This window comes from Vicia villosa, linkage group LG2 (assembly GCF_029867415.1).
Source record: "Vicia villosa cultivar HV-30 ecotype Madison, WI linkage group LG2, Vvil1.0, whole genome shotgun sequence".
Taxonomy (NCBI): Eukaryota; Viridiplantae; Streptophyta; class Magnoliopsida; order Fabales; family Fabaceae; genus Vicia; species Vicia villosa.
The window spans coordinates 165,190,553-165,205,202 of record NC_081181.1 but is presented as its reverse complement, the minus strand read 5'-3'; positions in this window follow the sequence as shown (position 1 = coordinate 165,205,202).

Genomic DNA, 14,650 nt, shown 5'->3' with positions numbered 1-14,650 from the left:
ATGCTTAACTTATAGGGATAAGCAGGTAATCATGATTGTGCCTAAAAAACCATGCCTAACCAATAGCATTTATTTCAATATCATGATTGTGCACAATAAAAGTTGAAAAAAGTTTAAATTAGTCTTTTCTTTTAAAAACGCTTTCAGTGACTATTTCTGCAATTCTTTAATTAAATTTTCGTATCATTTTGCTGTATTTAACAACATATTTTTAATTGAAATGATTTATAAAGTATTCTGATAAATTGATTTCCAGAACTTTATGATTCCATAGACCTATAGAATATATGTAATACGGGGGGTGAAGGCCAGAGGATATGGTGGCTGAAATCTGTAACTCAAATGTTTAAGAGCATGTTCTGTGATATTCATTGATTATCAAAAAAAAAAACAAAACAACAGAAATTACAAACTATGAAAACAATATTTTCCTAATGCCCTAAACCCTAATCACCAAAACGAAGCCGCCTGGCTGAAAGGAAATTGCTCCAATCGTATGGTGCTTCGTCTTCATCCGAAGAACCGAAGATTTCCATCTTGATTACTCTCCTTGTTCGTCTCCTTCTTCTCCTCCTCTTCCTCTTGTTTCTTCTTCTTTGAGCAGACACCTCGACTGCATGTAACTGATTCACAACTTCAGTTTGAACAACTTCAGTTTGAACAACTTCATCGGTCTGTTTTTCTCCAGCTTGTTGGGTTTGGTCCATATTGCTTCTTTTTCCGCTACTTTCAAATGTACGCAACTTGCTGCTTCTTCTTCTTCTTCTTCTGCTCCAACTTTGTGTGACGATTGTGAAAAATAAAAGATGGTGAAAAACTATTTATAATAGTTCTTACACTTAATGATTGTACATTGGAATGAATGACAATTTGGAAAGTTGAAACCACTTTAATGACACACGTTCTCTTGGAAGCTGAAACATCCTTAGCAGCTATTGGCATAACATAATCACGTTGGAGAAGTAAATGTGTTATGGGAAACGTTTCATCAAGGAAGTGCTAATATTGGTTGTTTTGCAACTGTTACTGTTTTCCATCATCTTCAAGCAATTTATTCAATTTTTACTCCAACAGTGCAACTTTAAAGAATCCATTTTGGGTCCCACAATTTTATTTCATATATTAATAATTTATTCTAAATCAAAATATTAATTTAAATTATATAAATCAATATTAATATAAAATAAAATAACTAATAAATTTAATTAAACTTAAATTCTATAACAATAATTAAAGTAAACTTTTATTAATTATCAATGTAAAATTAGCATTTTTAAAATTTAAATTATTTATAAAAATTGTGTATAAGTAAATAAATTGTTAAAAGAAAAAGTTGAAAATAAAAAGCTTCATAATATTGACCAAAATATAAGTATTGGGAGGGGATCGAACCCCAGACCTTGGAGAAGTGGGGAGACTAAGTTCAAGAGCTGAGCCACTAGGGTAAACAATGTATTCATTTATTTTCACGCCTTCCACTTATAATATATAAACAAGTAGATGTTTGTCTAAAGTTCAACCTTCAAGTTTTTTATTTGTATTTTTAAAAAATACAAATTGTAAGCAAGTAGATGATATTTTTAGATTAAAACTTGTATTAAAATAAAAAATGTACATATATCTTCAAATTAATAGATATATTTATTTTTTATTTATTTTTTTAATTTTTTGAAATATGAAAAATTAAAATTAACTATACACATAAAGCAAATTTTAGATATATTAATAGATAAAACAGACAAATAAACTACATTGTCATTTTTCTTTTAAACCTGAAATATTCAATATGAGTGCTTATGTTTTACCAGTATTTCAGTACCCATCATAACATACAGTTTACAAAAAAAAAACAGAGTATTCTGCAGCAATTCATCTGCACCCATCATAACATACAGTTTACAAAAAAAAAAAAACAGAGTATTTTGCAGCAATTCATTCACGACGGATCCTTTCAATGTCCTCCTGCGGTATCACCCCTACGCTCAACATAAACCATAATTTGGTCAACAGGTGGGTAACGGATGGCAAAGCGAAGTTTGTCACCAACCTGCACTTCAGCATGCCTTATATAGGCAAACCAAGCCCCACACAAATAACACTCCTTCTTCGTCGAATTCTTCTTAATCTCACAGTCATAGGGTTCATCGTTGTCACAGTCATAGAGCTCAATATTTGATAAGTTTCGCATCTGGCAGCTGTCGATGACGTTGGCTGGAAGTTGCTGCAAATTAAGTAGAAATCATTATCAGCTTCAATACAATTCAAACACAATTGCAATAATATAACAGATCAAATTTTTTCATTTCCTACCATAACATTACTCCGCGTCCTCTTCACATCAACTACTTCTCGCGTCCACATCTCTTCGTCCTGATCCACAATTATAGGGCTATACACCCTGACACTGAAACAAAATCACAATTAACATGAATCCCGGACTCCGACACGGGACATATCATCGGACACGAGGACTCCGCTAATACAGAAAACATAGGACACGGACACGGCAAGAACATATTTTATATATTAATATAACAATGCAATGTACGTGTCGTACGCGTGTCGTGCGAGTATCCATGTCCGACGCGGCGACACACCTTCTGAATGGCGTGTCGGCGCTTCATACGAACACAATGTTTAAAAAGGTCAAACGATTGCTTATGCAGTTACTTCAACACAATTCTAGTACACATATGATTTACCTCTCGCTATCCGATGATATAGTTGTGTATTCATGCTCGTCTCTTTGAATGTCGTGGAGGTCCGAAGACTCCATGTTCTTACCCTTATGTGTGTGGCTGCAACCAACACCACCTTCAGCACATCCTTCTCTTTTAAGATTCCCTTTCTCTACCTCACCACTTACCTCACATTTCCTTTTTCCTTTCTCCATGGTGCCTTTTTCCTTACTAATGTTGGAAGTATCCTCATGCAGACTATGTTTCCTGGTAGTGAGTTCATCATATCAGGGTCAAATAAAACACTTAATGGTCACAACATACCTGCATCCTACTCAACAATAAATGGCAAGGAGAAATTGGTTTTCATGTTATTAAAAATCACAAGTTAAGTACCTTTGGGATGCAGATGATGGCATCTCTCCTTGACCGTCTTTACCTTTAACTTTGCTTTCTTTCTTGTTCCTGGCGATCTCCTCCAACATTTGCTTCAAAATAAAGCTCCTTGTGCGTTTCCCAGGTATTTTCCTTTCCTGGGAATCATCATCATCGCAGCTTCCTTCTTTCAGCCTGCATTTTAACAAACAACCACTTCAATACAAACACATTACATGAAAACCCGATATTGGAGAAGAAGAAGAACAGTTTAAGATCAAGGAATTAAAAAAAAAAATTGGAACAAACCTTCCCCATTTCGCCATGGTCGTGTGTGTCCGTGAATCTCGCACAATGCCGTCGGCAGTAGCAGTATCGATTGAAGATGGAAATAAACCCTAATTTCACCCTTACTTTTTATGCAAACATATTAACCTCTATTTTTGTTTTTTTAATTTTCATGGTTTTGATGTTCCAAAACAAACAAACAGGGAAAAATAGTTTTTCATTAATGGCAAAGTGGATTTATTTTCTAAATTATTATTTTATTAATTTTTTAACATCACCAGTCCATCTGTAACATGTTAACCATGCAGTTGACCATCATCAGTTGAATCCCTGACATGGTTAACACCCAGTTGACCATCACCAGTTCATCTGTAACATGGTTAACACACACTTGACCATCATCCGTTCATCTGTAACATGGTTAACACCCAGTTGACTATCACCAGTTCATCTGTAACATGGTTAACACACAGTTGACCGTCACCAGTTCATCTGTAACATGGTTAACACACAGTTGACCATCATCCGTTCATCTGTAACATGGTTAACACACAGTTGACCATCACCAGTTGAATCCCTGACATGGTTAACACCCAGTTGACCATCACCAGTTCATCTGTAACATGGTTAACACACAGTTGACCGTCATCCGTTCATCTGTAACATGGTTAACACCCAGTTGACCATCACCAGTTCATCTGTAACATGGTTAACACACAGTTGACCGTCACCCGTTCATCTGTAACATGGTTAACACACAGTTAACCATCACCAGTTCATCTGTAACATGGTTAACACACAGTTGACCATCACCAGTTCATCTGTAACATGGTTAACACCCAGTTGACCATCACCAGTTCATCTGTAACATGGTTAACACACAGTTGACCGTTATCCGTTCATCTGTAACATGGTTAACACCCAGTTGACCATCACCAGTTCATCTGTAACATGGTTAACACACAGTTGACCATCATCCGTTCATCTGTAACATGGTTAACACACAGTTGACCATCATCCGTTCATCTGTAACATGGTTAACACACAGTTGACCATCATCCAGTTCATCTGTAACATGGTTAACACACAGTTGACCATCATCCGTTCATCTGTAACATGGTTAACACACAATTGACCATCATCCGTTCATCTGTAACATGGTTAACACACAGTTGACCATCATCCAGTTCATCTGTAACATGGTTAACACACAGTTGACCATCACCAGTTGAATCCCTGACATGGTTAACACCCAGGTGACCATCACCAGTTCATCTGTAACATGGTTAACACACAGTTGACCGTCATCAGTTCATCTGTAACATGGTTAACACACAGTTGACCTTCACCAGTTCATCTGTAACATGGTTAACACACAGTTGACCATCACCAGTTCATCTGTAACATGGTTAACACACAGTTGACCATCACCAGTTGAATCCCTGACATGGTTAACACCCAGTTGACCATCACCAGTCCATCTGTAACATGGTTAACACACAGTTGACCGTCATCAGTTCATCTGTAACATGGTTAACACACAGTTGACCATCACCAGTTCATCTGTAACATGGTTAACACCCAGTTGACCATCACCAGTTCATCTGTAACATGGTTAACACACAGTTGACCGTCATCAGTTCATCTGTAACATGGTTAACACACAGTTGACCATCACCAGTTCATCTGTAACATGGTTAACACCCAGTTGACCATCACCAGTTCATCTGTAACATGGTTAACACACAGTTGACCATCACCAGTTGAATCCCTGACATGGTTAACACCCAGTTGACCATCACCAGTTCATCTGTAACATGGTTAACACACAGTTGACCGTCACCAGTTGAATCCCTGACATGGTTAACACCCAGTTGACCATCATCCGTTCATCTGTAACATGGTTAACACACAGTTGACCATCATCCGTTCATCTGTAACATGGTTAACACACAGTTGACCATCACCAGTTGAATCCCTGACATGGTTAACACCAAGTTGACCATCACCAGTTCATCTGTAACATGGTTAAGACACAGTTGACCGTCATCCGTTCATCTGTAACATGGTTAACACCCAGTTGACCATCACCAGTTCATCTGTAACATGGTTAACACACAGTTGACCATCAACAGTTGAATCCCTGACATGGTTAACACCCAGTTGACCATCACCAGTTCATCTGTAACATGGTTAACACACAGTTGACCGTCACCCGTTCATCTGTAACATGGTTAACACCCAGTTGACCATCACCAGTTCATCTGTAACATGGTTAACACACAGTTGACCGTCACCCGTTCATCTGTAACATGGTTAACAACCAGTTGACCATCACCAGTTCATCTGTAACATGGTTAACACACAGTTGACCGTCACCCGTTCATCTGTAACATGGTTAACACACAGTTGACCCTCACCAGTTGAATCCCTGACATGGTTAACACCCAGTTGACCATCACCAGTTCATCTGTAACATGGTTAACACACAGTTGACCGTCACCAGTTGAATCCCTGATATGGTTAACACCCAGTTGACCATCACCAGTTCATCTGTAACATGGTTAACACACAGTTGACCATCATCCGTTCATCTGTAACATGGTTAACACACAGTTGACCATCATCCGTTCATCTGTAACATGGTTAACACACAGTTGACCATCATCCAGTTCATCTGTAACATGGTTAACACACAGTTGACCATCACCAGTTGAATCCCTGACATGGTTAACACCCAGTTGACCATCACCAGTTCATCTGTAACATGGTTAACACACAGTTGACCGTCATCAGTTCATCTGTAACATGGTTAACACACAGTTGACCATCACCAGTTCATCTGTAACATGGTTAACACACAGTTGACCATCACCAGTTCATCTGTAACATGGTTAACACCCAGTTGACCATCACCAGTTCATCTGTAACATGGTTAACACCCAGTTGACCATCACCAGTTCATCTGTAACATGGTTAACACACAGTTGACCGTCACCCGTTCATCTGTAACATGGTTAACACACAGTTGACCATCACCAGTTGAATCCCTGACATGGTTAACACCCAGTTGACCATCACCAGTTCATCTGTAACATGGTTAACACACAGTTGACCGTCACCAGTTGAATCCCTGACATGGTTAACACCCAGTTGACCATCACCAGTTCATCTGTAACATGGTTAACACACAGTTGACCATCATCCGTTCATCTGTAACATGGTTAACACACAGTTGACCATCATCCGTTCATCTGTAACATGGTTAACACACAGTTGACCATCATCCAGTTCATCTGTAACATGGTTAACACACAGTTGACCATCACCAGTTGAATCCCTGACATGGTTAACACCCAGTTGACCATCACCAGTTCATCTGTAACATGGTTAACACACAGTTGACCGTCATCAGTTCATCTGTAACATGGTTAACACACAGTTGACCATCACCAGTTCATCTGTAACATGGTTAACACACAGTTGACCATCACCAGTTCATCTGTAACATGGTTAACACACAGTTGACCGTCATCAGTTCATCTGTAACATGGTTAACACACAGTTGACCATCATCCGTTCATCTGTAACATGGTTAACACACAGTTGACCATCATCCAGTTCATCTGTAACATGGTTAACACACAGTTGACCGTCACCAGTTGAATCCCTGACATGGTTAACACCCAGTTGACCATCACCAGTTCATCTGTAACATGGTTAACACACAGTTGACCGTCATCAGTTCATCTGTAACATGGTTAACACACAGTTGACCATCACCAGTTCATCTGTAACATGGTTAACACACAGTTGACCATCACCAGTTCATCTGTAACATGGTTAACACACAGTTGACCATCACCAGTTGAATTCCTGACATGGTTAACACCCAGTTGACCATCACCAGTCCATCTGTAACATGGTTAACACACAGTTGACCGTCATCAGTTCATGTGTAACATGGTTAACACACAGTTGACCATCACCAGTTCATCTGTAACATGGTTAACACCCAGTTGACCATCACCAGTTCATCTGTAACATGGTTAACACACAGTTGACCGTCATCAGTTCATCTGTAACATGGTTAACACACAGTTGACCATCACCAGTTCATCTGTAACATGGTTAACACCCAGTTGACCGTCACCAGTTCATCTGTAACATGGTTAACACACAGTTGACCATCACCAGTTGAATCCCTGACATGGTTAACACCCAGTTGACCATCACCAGTTCATTTGTAACATGGTTAACACACAGTTGACCGTCACCAGTTGAATCCCTGACATGGTTAACACCCAGTTGACCATCATCCGTTCATCTGTAACATGGTTAACACACAGTTGACCATCATCCGTTCATCTGTAACATGGTTAACACACAGTTGACCATCACCAGTTGAATCCCTGACATGGTTAACACCAAGTTGACCATCACCAGTTCATCTGTAACATGGTTAACACACAGTTGACCGTCATCCGTTCATCAGTAACATGGTTAACACCCAGTTGACCATCACCAGTTCATCTGTAACATGGTTAACACACAGTTGACCATCACCAGTTGAATCCCTGACATGGTTAACACCCAGTTGACCATCACCAGTTCATCTGTAACATGGTTAACACACAGTTGACCGTCACCCGTTCATCTGTAACATGGTTAACACCCAGTTGACCATCACCAGTTCATCTGTAACATGGTTAACACACAATTGACCGTCACCCGTTCATCTGTAACATGGTTAACACCCAGTTGACCATCACCAGTTCATCTGTAACATGGTTAACACACAGTTGACCGTCACCCGTTCATCTGTAACATGGTTAACACACAGTTGACCATCACCAGTTGATTCCCTGACATGGTTAACACCCAGTTGACCATCACCAGTTCATCTGTAACATGGTTAACACACAGTTGACCGTCACCAGTTGAATCCCTGACATGGTTAACACCCAGTTGACCATCACCAGTTCATCTGTAACATGGTTAACACACAGTTGACCATCATCCGTTCATCTGTAACATGGTTAACACACAGTTGACCATCATCCGTTCATCTGTAACATGGTTAACACACAGTTGACCATCATCCAGTTCATCTGTAACATGGTTAACACACAGTTGACCATCACCAGTTGAATCCCTGACATGGTTAACACCCAGTTGACCATCACCAGTTCATCTGTAACATGGTTAACACACAGTTGACCTTCATCAGTTCATCTGTAACATGGTTAACACACAGTTGACCATCACCAGTTCATCTGTAACATGGTTAACACACAGTTGACCATCACCAGTTCATCTGTAACATGGTTAACACCCAGTTGACCATCACCAGTTCATCTGTAACATGGTTAACACCCAGTTGACCATCACCAGTTCATCTGTAACATGGTTAACACACAGTTGACCGTCACCCGTTCATCTGTAACATGGTTAACACACAGTTGACCATCACCAGTTGAATCCCTGACATGGTTAACACCCAGTTGACCATCACCAGTTCATCTGTAACATGGTTAACACACAGTTGACCGTCACCAGTTGAATCCCTGACATGGTTAACACCCAGTTGACCATCACCAGTTCATCTGTAACATGGTTAACACACAGTTGACCATCATCCGTTCATCTGTAACATGGTTAACACACAGTTGACCATCATCCGTTCATCTGTAACATGGTTAACACACATTTGACCATCATCCAGTTCATCTGTAACATGGTTAACACACAGTTGACCATCACCAGTTGAATCCCTGACATGGTTAACACCCAGTTGACCATCACCAGTTCATCTGTAACATGGTTAACACACAGTTGACCGTCATCAGTTCATCTGTAACATGGTTAACACACAGTTGACCATCACCAGTTCATCTGTAACATGGTTAACACACAGTTGACCATCACCAGTTCATCTGTAACATGGTTAACACACAGTTGACCGTCATCAGTTCATCTGTAACATGGTTAACACACAGTTGACCATCACCAGTTCATCTGTAACATGGTTAACACACAGTTGACCATCACCAGTTCATCTGTAACATGGTTAACACACAGTTGACCGTCACTAGTTGAATCCCTGACATGGTTAACACCCAGTTGACCATCACCAGTTCATCTGTAACATGGTTAACACACAGTTGACCATCATCCGTTCATCTGTAACATGGTTAACACACAGTTGACCATCATCCGTTCATCTGTAACATGGTTAACACACAGTTGACCATCATCCAGTTCATCTGTAACATGGTTAACACACAGTTGACCATCACCAGTTGAATCCCTGACATGGTTAACACCCAGTTGACCATCACCAGTTCATCTGTAACATGGTTAACACACAGTTGACCGTCATCAGTTCATCTGTAACATGGTTAACACACAGTTGACCATCACCAGTTCATCTGTAACATGGTTAACACACAGTTGACCATCACCAGTTCATCTGTAACATGGTTAACACACAGTTGACCGTCACCCGTTCATCTGTAACATGGTTAACACCCAGTTAACCATCACCAGTTCATCTGTAACATTGTTAACACACAGTTGACCGTCACCCGTTCATCTGTAACATGGTCAACACCCAGTTGACCATCACCAGTTCATCTGTAACATGGTTAACACACAGTTGACCGTCACCCGTTCATCTGTAACATGGTTAACACACAGTTGACCATCACCAGTTCATCTGTAACATGGTTAACACACAGTTGACCATCACCAGTTCATCTGTAACATGGTTAACACACAGTTGACCATCACCAGTTCATCTGTATCATGGTTAACACACAGTTGACCATCACCAGTTGAATCCCTGACATGGTTAACACCCAGTTGACCATCACCAGTTCATCTGTAACATGGTTAACACACAGTTGACCGTCACCAGTTGAATCCCTGACATGGTTAACACCCAGTTGACCGTCACCCGTTCATCTGTAACATGGTTAACACACAGTTGACCATCATCCGTTCATCTGTAACATGGTTAACACACAGTTGACCATCAACCGGTTCATCTGTAACATGGTTAACACACAGTTGACCATCACCAGTTCATCTGTAACATGGTTAACACACAATTAACCATCATCAGTTGAATCCCTGACATGGTTAACACCCAGTTGACCATCACCAGTTCATCTGTAACATGGTCAACACACAGTTGACCATCATCCGTTCATCTGTAACATGGTTAACACACAGTTGACCATCATCAGTTGAATCCCTGACATGGTTAACACCCAGTTGACCATCACCAGTTCATCTGTAACATTGTTAACACACAGTTGACCATCATCCGTTCATCTGTGACACGGTTAACACACAGTTGACCATCACCAGTTCATCTGTGACATGGTTAACACCCAGTTGACCATCACCAGTTCATCTGTTGATCCCTGACATGGTTAACATAGTTTATTATTATTATTACTAATATTATTATTACTAATATTAATATAGTTTATTATTATTATTATTACTACTATTATTATGATTATTATGATTATTATTATAGGTCAAAATATTATTATTATGGTTATGGTTATTCAGTAATTAATTTTTTAGGTGAATTTTTTTTGTTAAAAAAATTCTATAAATTATCAAGATATACTAAGTATTAAAAAACAATACTTAGTAATGTTATGCATTGTAACAAAATATAATACTTAAAAACAGCCTAAAGCATCAAATCCACTGTACTTAAAAACTTCTCAATAGATTGGATTTATTTATGTGGTCCAATTCTATCAATATAAAGTGGATGGCTGTGATCAATTTGGGTAAAATATAGATCTCATGCACGGTTGTGATCATTTTGTCTCTAATAGATATCAACCGGTGATTTAATTCGGACGGCTGATTATATACTCCCTCAACACCCATCGCTGGACCCTATTATACCACTTTAATGTTGGCCACTTTAAATGGAGTTCGAGAATGTTACGTTTTGAAACCATCTCATCCCAAATCCCTTTTCCATTAAACCATGTCATCTTCATCTGTTGCAAACTCCGAAGCGTCCCAAATCCCTGAATGTGGTTGCAATAAACCAATGAAGTTGTTTATATCCAACTCAAGAAATAACCCTAAAAGGAGATATTGGAAATGTGCAAATGTGGAGGTGAGTTTGATTGGAAAATATGCTACACGATTTCGTCTTTTATAATCTGTATTATAAAATGGACTTGGTTAATTTAATAGTGAATATGGTTAATTATGATGTTTTTTAGGCATGGCGATGTTGTAGTTTGTTCATTTGGGACGATGAACTTGATGGTCGACCTCCATATAATCGGAAAATAACTATGGATGCAAGAAATGTAATTCTGGATTCGCACGACGCAACAACACACAGTGGGTCAATATGTTGCAGCTGCTCAGAGCTTTTGAAGGATTTGCATTGCATTGTTAAAGAACTTCGAGACAAGACAGGAGAGCAGATGGAGATGAAACTGCAAAATGAAGGGAAAATGTCCAAGATTTTTAAGACTTTGTTTTTATTTTCTTGGATTTTTATTGTCATGGCATATTTTAAAATGTCTGATTAATTTATCTAATGTAATTTCTGGAACAATAACCTAATCTATGGTTTTTAATTTCTAGGTTTATGTTTAAGTTACCAATGTTCTAACTTATTTATTATTTTTTAAGAAAAGAAAACTGATAATGAAAAATGAATACCTGTGTTTGTTTTTAATAAGAAAATGATAATCTTGATTAATTTTAAGTATTTAATATATTGAAAAAACATATCACGCCTATGACAAAGGATTCGATATATCATTACTTGGTAAATCGTAACATTGCAACTTTTCATCTGACCAAAGATTTGGTATATCATTAGTTGGTAAAGGTAACATTGCATGCAAACTGTTCGGTTCTTCCACTTTCTTTCTTTTGCATTCTCTCTCACCGTTTAACTGTTGTTCTTTGCGCAACATCCACTCCAACAACAACACTGGATTTCAGACGACATCATGTCTTCTTCAAATAGGTTAGTATCTGTTCTCTTCGTTTTTAACTCATCTCTGCTTTTCTGATATCCAAATCGAAAGGGTTTTAGGATTCATGTAACATGTGTTTTGTTTATGCCATACAATGTAGCGCAATTTTGTTGATTTAAATGTTATAGATTTTACAAATTTTAGGGTTTTTGGTACACATTTACGGTTTATGTAATTTGTGTTTGTTTATGCCATTGAATACCACGCAAATTTGTTGATTTAAATATCATAGATTTTACATACTTTAGGGTTTTTGATACAATCTTCAGGATTTTATAAACAATTTTGTTGCATGTTATAATGTTGCAGAGCTGAGAAACTCAATCTTCAACACTTTGACGAAAAGAAACTTCAACAGATGTACCTATGTCATAAGTTGTATCTGAAAAAACGATTGCTCCAGAAAAAAAACATCAGGAAAATGTATAGCTACGAAGAATTTTGTAAACAGTTGGTAGAAGTGTGTAATCTTCGAGCAAAATACGGACTTGATCCACCAAAGGAACCTGCCAAGGAGCTCATTCAAAGTGCTCCAGTCAATACTGGTGTTGATGAAAGAAAAAGTTACCATGCATCTGTTTACAGAGCCTCTCTCCAAAATGCTGCATCCAGGAGGTAACTCTGAAGTGTGTTTTATGAATATGAACATGTATTTTACCATAAAAACCTGTATGATTATAGAGCAAGTAAGATAATAACGTTTCTTTACTTATTGGACCATTTGTAGGAGTAATAAACATAGTAAGGTGTCGGGAATAGTGAAGGGAAAGGGTGTAGCTGGCGAGGGGGTTTCCCGACAACGCTGTGTGCAAGAGGTTACCAGTTCTACGATCAACGACAGGCTCTCCGTGGAGGTGGAAGTGTGTAATCTTCGAGCAAAATACAGACTTGATCCACTAAAGGAACCTGCCAAGGAGCTCATTCGAAGTGCTCCAGTCAATACTGGTGTCGATTCAAGAAAAAGCTACCATGCATCTGTTTACAGAGCCTCTCTCCAAAATGCTGCATCCAGGAGGTAACTCTGAAGTGTGTTTTATGAATATGAACATGTATTTTACCATAAAAACCTGTATGATTAGGGAGCAAGTATGATACTAACGTTTCTTTACTTGATTGGACCATGTGTAGGAGTAATAAACATAGTAAGGTGTCGGGAAAAGCGAAGGGAAAGGGTGTAGCTGGCGAGGGGGTTTCCGGACAACGTTGTGTGCAAGAGGTTACCAGTTCTACGATCAACGACAAGCTCTCCGTGGAGAAAGGAAAGAATAAACTTTGGCAGAGCGAAGATAGGTTAATTCGTCCGACCCAAGGTGTGGTGATCGATGAGGGCATGGAAGGCAAACGCAAGAGAGGAGGTCATCGCGAAGTTGATGCCGGAGGTAACGGCAAACTAAAGGGTAAGGCTGTAGGTTCTTCCGAAGCCCCCGACACTCAAAGCGTCGACTATGAATTCACAAGTATATCATCCGACAACAATAGGTAAATATATTTTGAACGTATATTATATTGAATAAGTTGCTTCGATGTTGAGTTGGAAGTTCTAAACAAAGTTTATATGATGTTTTGGCTTTGGTACAGGGTGTACACTCCGATCATTGTGAATCAGAATGAAGAGTATTGGGTTAGAGAAGTGTTTGATGCAAAGAAGATGCGCAAGAATGTGATGGTATGTCCTGTTTTTATTTGATTTCCTATAACAGCAGAAGTCAGTTGTTAATTTTAAAGAACCTGACATTCGGTGAAAACCTTTCCAGCAATTTCCAGCAAATGTGATTGATAGCTGCCTTCTCCGCCAATTTTCAAACATTGTTTTACTTGACTGTGATAAGGGTGAACCATACTTCTGTGAGATAAAGAAGAGGGAAGAGAAGAAGGAGACATATCTGTGTGGGGCGTGGTTTGATTACGTAAGGAAAGCTGATTTGAAGGTCGGTGACAAACTCCATTTTGTCATCCGATACCCACCGGTGGAGGAAATATTGGTATATGTTGAGCGTAGGGCTGCAACCCTGTAGGGGCACTGAGGAGGATCAAAGTTGCAATGGTTTTTTTGAAATATTCTATTTGTAATATTATAATTTTATATTGTAAACAGTGATGGAAGTTTATTAAGTTTTATTTATAATGTTCCAGATACAATGTTAGTTGTGAAGTGAAGTATATTGTGTATTTTGTATGTGTTTGTTAAGTTTTAATGTAAGTGATTGTTATTGCTGGGAAATTTTATGGTTGACCCCAGTTTATAAAGATTGGGCCCTTTTTGTTTATTTG